The sequence below is a fragment of the Fundulus heteroclitus genome, chromosome 2, assembly GCF_011125445.2.
Source record: "Fundulus heteroclitus isolate FHET01 chromosome 2, MU-UCD_Fhet_4.1, whole genome shotgun sequence".
In the NCBI taxonomy this organism is placed as follows: Eukaryota; Metazoa; Chordata; class Actinopteri; order Cyprinodontiformes; family Fundulidae; genus Fundulus; species Fundulus heteroclitus.
Window position 1 is genome coordinate 11,196,593 of NC_046362.1, and position 12,227 is coordinate 11,208,819.

Here is a 12,227-nt window from a genome sequence, read left to right on the forward strand (position 1 = left end):
TATAGTCAGTGCAGGATTTTACAGTGTTTTCATCTTCTGGTTACTTTCCTGGAATCTGCTGTTTAATTTCCCCCATTTGATTCAATTTAAATTTAAGTTTCTTTTATCAAACTTTCTTTAAGGGTTGTTGAATAGTGATGGCTGTGAGCAGAACCAATCTCCTGTAGTGGTCTGTATTACAGCAGGTCTCAGGATGCCTCCCACTGAAATATGAAGAATATGAAGAATCCTTCCCTCCACAATCTTCTCTAGAGGTTCCACAACAGTCCACAAAACAGAGGCAGTCTTCTTTATTAGTTTTTGAGCTGTTTAAAGTCACAGATGATGGCGAAGGAGATCACACTCTCCAGAAATAGACTTACAGAAGATATGCAGCATCTTGCTACAAACACTGAACAACCTAAACCTCCTCAACAATGGCACTCTGCTCTGTCCATTTTTGTAAAAAGCTTCTCAGTTGTGTCTCAAATCCAGTTTGTTGTCCAGGTGAACACCGAGGTATTTATTCTCCACCACCAACTCCACTTCCTGTCGTATAATGGTGTTTCCAGACCTTACAGAGGACTTTTCAAGAAAAGTAACCAAGTGCTACAAAGTAAATAAATATTATTTATTATGGAATTTGAATCCTCAACTTCCCTAAAAATCTGAGTTGAAACAATACTGTTCTGGTGACATATCTATGCCCAAAAAAATCTTGCTCCTGAGAAATCTCTCTGTTTATTGGCCTACCCAAAAAGATAAAAGATATCCTTATTTTCATTATTTATCGTAAATAAGGTGGAATATTACATAAATTTAGCCGTTGTTTCTTGTCCAAATTTACATCAGCCAAAGTGGTTGAAAGACAGGCTTGTTTGATATCTTCTGTTTGTGTGGTGTGTCAGGGAGTGCTGGTATTTCAGAATACATCCGTCTAATCAGCAAAATAACACCCACTCAAGTAATAAAAACCCATCACTGGTTGGTCTGAGCAAACTGACTGAAAGAGGAACAAAGGCTGCTAAATAAGGAGGCCTTTGTGGCACCAAACTGGTGCAAATACTCATCAAACTAACAAGCTCTGTGACTGAGAATAGAACACTGCATTTAAAAGTGCATAGTACAAGTTTTGAAGTTAAATATTATTTAATTTATTTCCCATACATGACCTTACAATTGTCCGACGTGTAAAATGAGTTTTCCTCTATTTACTATTTACTCTATTTACTCTATTATAGGCTCCATTAGTCAGTTCCCGAGAGAGCGATTCTGGCTGAATCCTCTGGGCGTGTGCATGGGTGTGACCTGCATGGGTGTGACTTTGTTGAATCTCCGCCGCCATAAACGCATTAGCAAGAGAATATGGGCTAACTTCAATATTTATACTGTTCTTACCTCAGAAGACATTACACCTCTAAACAACAGACCCGTGCAGTCGCAGCGGCAGGTGCTTTTCCTCTTCTCCCACGTGTGCTGGTGGCATTGCACGTTGTGGCCAGAGGGGGCAGACATCTGCAGAAATCCTGGAATTTACGCTATGCTCCTTTAAGTACTCTTTCTCCACTGAGCTATATAATACACTGGAGTGCTGATTTTGCTGAAAAACTGAAGTCACTGGCCGCCATCTTGCTACTCCCTACTCTCACAGAATCCCATAGGATTTGGTTGCAACAACAAGCAGTTTTCTGGCTCAGTGAAAACGTTTCACAGGTAATTCTACAGTCAGTGGATGTACTAACACTATCAACTACTAGGAAATTAGGTGCTGAAATATTTTACATGTTATTCATATTAGATATATATATATGTATATTAGGGCTGGGCAAGTTAACGCGTTAATTTCGCGTTAATTCATTAGACTATTAACGGCGATATTTATTTTATCGCGCATTAACGCATGTTGCTCACATGCTTTCAGTCAGTGTCAGTCAGCAGGCACGCTGACTGCAGCGCGCTGTCACGGCAGCCCTCCCGCTCCCCCTCCCCTCTCGTACATGGCTCAGCGGCGCCAGCCAATCAGCACGCAGGCTCAGCCTGGCCCGCGCACTCAGCTCTCACACAAACTTAATACACAAACAGCTGAGAGAGAACGCAGCAGCGAAAAAACATGAACAGAGGAAGTAGCACCGTTCGGCTTTATTTTAATACCGTAAATGAAATCAAGCTGTATGTTTTGTAAAAAGCCGGTTAATTTCAGTGGAAACACAACAAATTTCTCTAAGCACGTGAAAAAACATGAAAACGTCGAGCCCCAGAAACGGAGAGAGGAGACGAAACTTCTCTCATTGCCCCGACAGACCCACAGACTGACGTCTCTGACTGAGGCGTTTCAGTCCTCCAGGGAACATCCAGGTAGATCAGTGGATGGATGGATGGATGGATGGATGTTACTGGAGCCCACACATAACATGTAATTAAGACCTTGAAAGAACCCAGTACATATATTAAAAAGTGTTATTTAAGATAAGATAACATTAGCTAATCCTTTTTTTATCCCACGACGGGGAAATTTATAGGATTAAAGCAACAGGCAGGTGCACACAACACAGACAAAATTACATAAGGATTGAAATATATAAGAGGTGGATTAGCGAAAAAACACTGAACATAACATTATTATTATTATTATTATTATTATTATTATTATTATTATTATTATTATTATTATTATTATTATTATTATTATTATTATTATTAAATTGTAATAATAAAATAAAAACCACAAAACCCAAAAGGTCAACAGTTTCATGATACATCAAGCTTAGGGACTGGCTAATATACAGCAGGTCAAAAAAGGCCATATTTTGGCTGCAGTGCTTGTTCTCTTATGAAGAAAAGATCAACTAGTGCACTAAATTCAATAGATGGGTTGAAAATATCCAGTATAAAATAAGTGCTACAAATGTTACAACACTTTTGTTCATATGGCAGCAGAACATTAAAATAAAAGTGCTCTTTACACTACTTTTGAATTCATTCTTGGAGTTTGTAAATACAATGCGATTAATCGCGATTAATCGCGATTAATCAGGGCGATTAATCGCGATTAAATATTTTAATCGTTGCCCAGCCCTAATGTATATATAAGTATGTGTATATGTATATATGTATACACATATGTAAATATATGTTTTTGTATATTGTTATTTATATATTTATAAATGTTAAACATATATATTTAAATGAATAAAATGCAAAATATTTCAGCACATGACCTTCTCAGTACTTGATATTTTTAGAACATAACATAAAACTATATGGCATTTGACATTTTAAAAGTTTTAAGCTCCCCCTGAACATGAGAAAATCCTCGTTATTCGATGCTGTAGCGCACATATTCCTTAGTTACTGGGGGGAAATAGGGAGCACCAATATGGCGGCTGGTGGCTTCAAAGTGACTCGTTCAAACAGATGGTGATTAGCACTCCAGTGTATTATATAGCTCAGTGTCTTTCTCAAGCCTCCATATATACTTCCATCACCTCTGAATCTTATATTACAATACAACGATTAATATTATTTCACATACAGCCCTTGATGTGGATTGTTTCACTGTGGACTTAATACAACATTAAACAGGAGTTCAGTCATTCCAAAAAAAAAGTTATGTTAAATTTGACTTCCAAGTGTGCCTTCGATAACAATTTCATTTTGAGACTTCTATTATTTGCTGAGTTCATTAATGTATGCTTTTGCTCATTTCTTGTACAGTTCTGATGAAGTTCTGCTATTCTTAGTCAGAAAGTGAAAGGGTGTCGATGAAGCGAACACATGAATGCTACATGTAATCCGTACTCATCAGCCTGATCGCCTGGAAAAGCTGTGAGGCCAGTGAAGCTGCGTCTAATTATTAGTGTGAAAGTTCTGATCCCAGTGAGCCTTCACTAAGTTTATACCATCCTCATTACCCATAGTGCAACTTAGCACAGCGCACAGATCCAAACCAAGGGCTTCCACGCAGGAAAGCGGACACCCTGGCCAAGCTCCTGGCCAGATCCTGCATTTTGATAGCCACCAAATTTAGCCCGCTGTCATCTGAAGTTGATGTTCGTGTTTTTTGCTGATCGGCAACGAGACGCGAAGCAATACATGAAACTTGATACCTCGGATCCGGAGGGCTGGGTTCCTTGGAATCACCTCGGCATGGCAGGTCTCTCCTACGTGGGATTATTGTTTCATTCCTTGAACAAGCTTTTCCCTTTTTTAGCAGACTGGACTGCCCAACGTTCAGGCTGGGAGGCGACTACAGGAGGATCACTTCACAGGAGGACCACACATGGGGTTTCAATCAAAGGTGACTTCAAAGGTCCTTTCAAAGGAAAATTTGCTTCTCTTTGCTCTATGGCTCCTCTGACATTAGGATGCAGGGCCACCTGATTGAGCTCCTGTTGACGTCTTTGAGCATCAGGTCATCATTTTTGTTTGTGAATGATCTATATTCCCTTTGACAATAGTGTGAGACACAATAGTGTTGCTCAGAGTTTGATTTATCTTAGTTGTCCCAAGTAGAACAAGAACTTATTAACCATAAAAGCATCTTTTTCCAAGTCAAAGTCAAGTCTTGAGTTTTTTTATTTAAATCATCAATCTCTCCTCAGACATACAATCTAGTCTGCCTATAACACTGTGTTGCTGCGGGTCAGACATTCAAAAGTTATTTTACCCTTCATTCTGATTCAATTTAATTAACAATTGCCACTTTCAAAACACAAACTATTTTGCATATTGCTAATATCCATCCCTTGTGGGGTCACAAGGAGTGCTGGTGCCTATCTCCAGCTGTCACTGGGCGAGAGGCGGGGTAAACCCTGGACAGGTCGCCAGTCTATCGCAGGGCAACACAGAGACAAACAGGACAAACAACCACAATCACAGGGAGAACATGAAAACTCCATGCAGAAATACCCAGGGCAAGGGCAGGACTTGAACCCAGAACCTTCTTGCTGCATGGCAAGCCCACTGCTCCCCTGTGCAGCCAGATATTACTAATATGTAACATAAAATGAATCAAACAGAAAGGGTTTTATCATGAGGAACCAGACGTCTGAGATGATGCAGAAGCTGTAAACTACATTCACCCATGTTGAGTCTTTGTATTGTTTAGATTTGGTTTACAGTGTCTGACACTGACTCTACAGATTTCATTTTGGTCTGACTTCCTGTGTGAGCTGTGTGTTTACTTCCTGTTTTCCTTGTTTTATCTTTTACTGCGTTTTCCATGTCTGCTGCTGTGTTTTCCTCTCTCCCTCTCTTGTCTAAGCTGCTTTGTTGAGTCATTGTTCCCCCCTTTGTGATTCCTTAGCTTTCTCTCTCTTCCTGTTGCATCCTGCTCTCCTCACAGCTGGTTTACCAACACCTGGCTTTTATCCGTTCTTCTTCTGTTCCTCCTGTGCGTCCTGTATTTCTTTCCACTCTGCTGCCGACTTTTAGTTTCTCTTCAGCTGTTTCCCACTTTGAACTGACACTTGTCTCCAGAGGTCTGATCAACAATGCCTCGACTGTCCTCAGGTTTTTGTTCAGTGTTGCCTGTACTTTCTTGTACTGTGTTGATTGGTGACTTGACATCAACATCAAAGCTTTCACTACAACCACTTCCATGCTTATGTCTTAAGTTGTTTCAGCCTTAGCCCCATCTATAGATCTAGCCTTGCCTCAAGCCACCATTCCCACATGAACAGCAACAACCACGACCACCATCATTTACTGATACAAATGATGGTGGTCGTGGTTCTTCTTTCCAGGCTGCCTTCATCCCATTGAGATTTTATCTCCATCGTAGGGTCAACCTTGAGCTCAATCCCTTTTCCTGTCTCCAATAATAGGACCCAAGCGGATCCACTTTGAGCTCAAGTTCCTGTTTCTGTCTCCAACAATGGGGCTCAGCAGGGTCTGCCTCAAACATAAGTTTCTGCTTCTGTTGAGCGTCTCATCGTTTTCCTGGTGCTGTCTCGGAAGAGGAGGTGAGGAGGGTCAGACTCATCAACTTTCTGTCCCTGATGAGGGACCCCAGAGAGTTTTTGATGGCTGTTCTGTCACTGGCCTCTGCAGCGTCCACGTCATCCTCCAGAGCACCTTCAGGTACCTGCAGCCTCTGGGTGGGCTACTTGAGGTCTGTGTCCTGGTAGGCTGACCTCAAACTGGTGTTTCATAGTTTCATTTTAGGATTTTCTTGATTGTTGGTATTTTTTTAGATTGTTCCTAAATAATTAAAATGCAAACCACAGTTTGGGTCTTGTGCTTAAGTGGCTCAGTTAGATGTCCTTGCAGGTTGTTGTTACCAAACACAAACCAGGCTAACATTAAGCTTCTTGAATGGCTTTCCTTTCCTAATTGACTTTGCTTAAAACCCAGTTCCATTTATCCAGAAGTCTGTTAATAGTGTTAAAAGTGTGTGGTTGAGATCAAACGTGCTCAGGGACATTTAGCCAATGTTTCGGTCTAGGTGCATGTATCTTTGAACCTATGTATATATACACTGTTGTCTAATGAGGATTAAACTTGTGCATTCAGTTCTTGTTTAAGAAATTAATTGAATTTGGTTTATCAATCCATCCTGGAAAAAGGAAAATTAAAAAACATTAAAGGCCAAAGCTGTGAAGCCTTTCTTTCATTTTGTGCTTGGCAGTGTGTCTCTTACCAACACAGCTGTCATTACTTTGTTTGTAGTCTCCACTTCTTAAAATGAGTGTTTTCTTTCTACTGTCTACACACAATTGGTACGATGGAGAGATTGCTGCTCAGAATAAATCAAAAACTTGATGCAGTCGACTGGACTGATTGTTTTCTTGTTTGTTTTATGATAAGCTGAATTTGACTGTATTATCTTATAACTAAGAGCGGTGTCTGCCTATAGAGCTTCACTGTATTTTAATAAATTGGATGGATTTGAGTTTGTCTTGGACCAAACTGGTTTGTCCATAATTTCCCTAATTTTTTTAGCTGTTATGTCTTGAAAGTACATTGACATCACATTTGTTATATATTTGGCACAGCTATAATATGCTAGACTGAATGATAAAAACAAAAATGTACATTTTAAATTGTAATTTGGGAAATTTAGAAGCTAACACAATGAGCAACTACGCCTTTTTTTTTTCTTTCTGGGTAGTAAAATGCAGTGAATGCTATGGAAAAACTTTGGTTTCCTGTGGTAGGCCAGTGGGACATCCATCCCATACAAAGTTATTTCTGGTTTATTTATCGTGGCAACAAAAACAATCTGTTGGATGCTGAACAGAAGTACGTTCTGAAACAAATCTAAGCCGAGAGCTGTTTTTAATCATCAAATCATTAAAACTTTCAGCCTGTACAAATAATTGCACGAGTTATTTGAAGCAAGCACAGATTTTTCTTCTCCTGATTATTTATTTTGTAGGAAGTACCACATTTACACTGGCGCTTACAAGGCCTCGCTTGTGCTGAAGTTCAGATTACTCAGTGTTAACTCCAGCGTTTTCCATTTTTTGCATTTCACCTGTCACGGACGTACATATTCCAGCGAGCCCTGCAATGTCAACACACTTCTGGACTGTTGTGTCAGGACACGCTGGGCCTGAGGGCTTCTTATTGCCCTGTGACTGAACGCCCTGCACAGAAATCTTCGATCTTAACGTTTTACTTGAATAAAACAAGCCTTATGAATCCAAATCGATCAATTCAAAAATTGTCTCAGAGCTAGAATTTCTGCTTAGGGGTTTGTTTTTGAAAAACATTGTTTCCTGCTTTTGGGAAGACAGCAGTATTTGGTGAGTTGTTTCCTTAATTGCTGTTAAAATGAGTTTTTGTGTACAGTGACTTGGCAAAGGAGTTAATATTATTTAAACGTGTCCAGATTTTACTGCACTGCTATCACAGTTACATGTTTGTGATTTTATTTGATTGACCAAGACAAAGTAGTGCATACAACTGAAGTGGAACACTGTAAAAGATGACAGCCTCCTTAAGTTCAATGCACTTAGTTTGTCCTATAAACTTGACTTATTAGGTTATTGTAATGGGTTTTTGACACAGAACATAAGTTTGTGTGTTTTCCAATGTTTGATTTATGGTTGTAAATTGTCCTGCCATTTCTTAAGTTGGGAATACGCCAATCTGAAACTTTACTTGCTGTTTTAAGGCAGCTTTTGATCTTTTGTTTCTATGCTAATACTTAGAATTTATTACAATGAAGAAATAATGAAAAAAAGTTTTACTTTTGGGAGTAAAAATCTGAAAAGTGTGGTGTGTATTTCAGTCAATTCTTTCTAGAATAAACTCTTGCTACAATTTCAGCTGCAAGTCTTTTGGGTTTGTCTCTTCCAGCTTTGCACATCTAGAAACATAAATCTTTGTATTTATTTATTTATTTATTTATTTATTTATTTTTATTTTTTTTTTTGCTCATGCTCAGACTGAATGGAGAGTGTCTGTGAACATCAATTGTCAAATAGTGCCACAAATTATCAATTAGATTTGGATCTGGATTTTGACTGGAACACTTAACTGATTCATCATTTACTCATACTCTATGCTTTCAGCCATTGCCCTGCTGGAAGGTGGATCTCTACCCCAGTGTCAAGTCTTTTCCCAACGTCAATGGATTCTCTGTTTAGCTCCAGTCACCTTCCCATCAACACTGACTGGCTTCACCATCTCTGATGAAGAATGCCGTCCACCGCATGATGCTGCCACCACCATGTGTCACTGTGGAGGATGGTGTGATTGGGGTGATGTTCATGATTAGTCATTTTTTTATATAGCCCAAAAAGTTCAATTTTGGCCTCATTTCACCAGAGATCAATCATTCACATTTTTGAAGTATCCCTGCTACGTGCAGACTAGACTTCTTATGGCTATCACTTCTTACCACTCTTCCTTGAAGGCCAAATTTATGGAGTGAATCACTGCAGCTCTTTCAGAGTTACCATTGGCTTCTTGACTGCTTCTCCGATTAATCCTCTCTGCCTGGCCCGCCAGATTAGGTGGAGGGCCAAGTTCGGGTAGGTTTACTGATGTGCCATACTCTTTCCATTTTCAGGTGACTGACTGAACCGAGCTCTGTGACATGTTCAAAGCCTGGGATATTGTTTTATGACCTAAACCTGCTTCAAACCTCTGTTCCCTGGTCATCATGAAGCTGCTTGTTGAATTTACGTTTCTGTTTGGATTTATTTATAATAGACATGTAACAACAAAGGAGGATGAATACGAACACTTTCCAATCTTATCAGGGTTTTTTACTTTGTAAAAAAAAAAAGAAAAAGAAATATATCATTTTACCTCTGCTCTACAATCATGCACTGCTTTGTGTTAGCTTATCTTCTGAAATCTAAATAAAACATATTGAAGTCTGTGACTGTAACGTGAGAAACGTGGCAGGGGTTTGAAGACTTCCCCGCGACACTGTTGCAACGTAAGTCCAGAGAGCAGCGAAGTGTGTTTTTCTGACTTCATATACTACAGGTTTGAACACCATACACATATATTTACTAACTTGATACAAACTTTTAATGCAATATGCTTGCACTATCTCCCTGTAGCTTCATATCAATAAGTCATGTTTGTTCTGTATGGAGGCAGTATTTTTGTCTTTCACCAGAGCTGTAATTGAATCTATGTGTAAAGTGCAAGCCCTGTGGTGGAACCTTAGAGACTCCTATAAATAAACAGCCAGTGCTCCTTCATCACTTGCCTGTTCGCCACATGGAATGATTAGCTCATGGCAGCGGCTATCTGATCTTACAGTGTGTTGCCGCAACTATTTTCTGTCAGCTATGTACGTTGGTTAACTCATGGAGCGTGTGGAGAATGCGGTCTCGAAGGAAATCAGATGATGTGGCTTGATAGCAACACGTTTTGGCCATTTTATTCCTCTTTGAATGAGTCTTGGTTTATGGTGGTGTTGGTGAAGTAATTTCTTGTCTCTTTGTAAAGGAATCTGTAGATCAGTCTGAATGTGGTGGTAAAGAAGTCACTTGTAGGGTCCGGGTGGCAGACATGCTGTTAAAGACTCAAAAAGGGTCAATACTTATTGTATCTGTAAAGATAAAACTGAGATTTTGATTTCCTCGCTTGCTGAAAGTTTGAAGTTCAATGAGATAATGGCAAACAATGTTTAGCATAATAACAAAGAGCCATGCCTATTGCTATTCTGTGGATTTCTTATGAACCAAGCCCTAAATCAAGCAATCTATTCCCTAGAATCTGCCCTTTGTTATATAACTATTATGTATTAACATGCTGTAAAAGTGTCATTACGTCCTTGTTTAGCAGTGTGTTTCTGAGGGTAATATAAAGTTTAGTTTTTTCTTTCTGTTGTGATTAAATTTTTTTATTTATTAATTTATTGGATATATCCAGACAACATTTTCTATAGTCTTAAACAGAATTTAAACGGCTTTCAGGAAAATTGTTACGTTACACTCTTGCAAAAATATTCATAGGCCTTGTATCTTTTTTGACATATTGTTATGGTAACAAAAACTTCAATGTGGGATTTTTATATGACAAATCAATACAATATAGTGGACAATTGTGAAGCAGAAGGAAAATGATAAGTGCTTCCTAAAACAAATCCCAAATAAAATCTGATAAGTGCACAGTACATTTGTATTTAACACAAGTACTTTTCTATGTTGGAAAAGTAGAATAAAAACTTAACAAAATGCTTCTAATCGAAAAGGAGAAAATCTATGTACAGCCGATGAACAGCTTTTGAGAGTCATGTTTTCAAAAATAGGAAAAATCCCAAGAACCGTGAAGCTTGCTCTTCTTATAATTGAGATTTGACTGCACCTTAAATTTTTTGCTGAAAACTGAAACAGAAATCTATGTAAATTTTTGGCAGGAATAGTGCATAATCGTTGATATTTTCTATTGGTTCAACGGACAAAATCCACCCTCTGTGGGCAGACTGTTGGTAACAAGGTGTCAAAGCATCCAATTTCAAATAGGTGCTGTGCTAAATTCTCTTTTATATGTCGACACAACACTGGTGGGTTCCCACACTGTGTTTAGGGGATTATAATGTGTTTTATGCTTAATTCAAAGGCCAGAGTCCGGTAGATTTTTTTTAAATCCTTCAGAAATTGTAATTGAGCTTAAAATTAGTTAACGAAATGCTGTCAACGTCCAAGAAAAACAATGAAAGTTCATCATAAAGAACCAAAAAAACATTTTAAGACAATTTTTGAGAACATTTAAATGCTTGGAAGCCATAATTTTAGCCAAGGCAAGGCAACTTTATTTGTATAGCACATTTCAGTACAAAGAAAATGCTTTACATGATTAAAATATAGGAAAATAAAACAGAATAAAAGCAAGTAGGAAGAAAATGTAGAAACAAAATAAAACAGGAAAATGGAACCTAAAAGCAAATATTAAAAACAGTTTGACTACAAAGTTGAACTAATCATGTTTCAGTAAAACAGTTTAACTAGAACAGTTGAAGGCAATCCTAAACAAATGTGTTTTTAAAGGAACTCAGGCTTTCAGCACTTTTACAGCTTTCTGGAAGTTTGTTCCAGATAAGTGGAGCATAGGAACTAAATGCTGCTTCTCCATGTTTAGTTCTGGTTCTGGTTCTGCAGAGTAGGCTGGAGCCAGAAGACCTTAGTGGTCTGGAGGGTTGATGCAATGATAAGTCTGTTATGTATTTAGGTGCTAAGCCATTTAGGGATTTATAGACTAACAGAAGTATTTTAAAGTCTATTCTCTGAGATACAGGGAGCCAGTGTAAGGACTTTAGAACTGGGGTGATGTTCTCTACTTTCTTAGTCTTAGTGAGGACGCGGGCAGCAGCGTTCTGGATCAGCTGCAGCTGTCTGATCCACTTTTTAGGCAGACCTGTGAAAACACCGTTGGAGTAATCAATTCTACTAAATATAAACGCATGGATTACTTTTTCCAGATCCTGCTGAGTCATCAGTCCTTTAATCCAAGAAATGTTCTTCAGGTGGTAGAAAGCTGACCTTGTAACTGTCTTTAGATGCTTTTGGAGGTTCAGGTCTGAGTCCATCACTACTCCCACGTTTCGGGCCTGATCAGTGGTTCGTAGCTGAAGCGACTGAAGCTGTGCGCTAACTTTTGATCTCTCTTCTATTTCAACCTCTTGTATTTTGTTTAAAGGTGAAATATAATGCTTTCATATCCTTCCTTTTTAACATTTAAATCACTTAGTTGTGGTCTATATAAAGTGGAACTGCAATGCTTTGGTCTGAATTCTTTTTTACTTTACCTCCCTGTTCCCCTTTTTTTTTCTCTGTTCT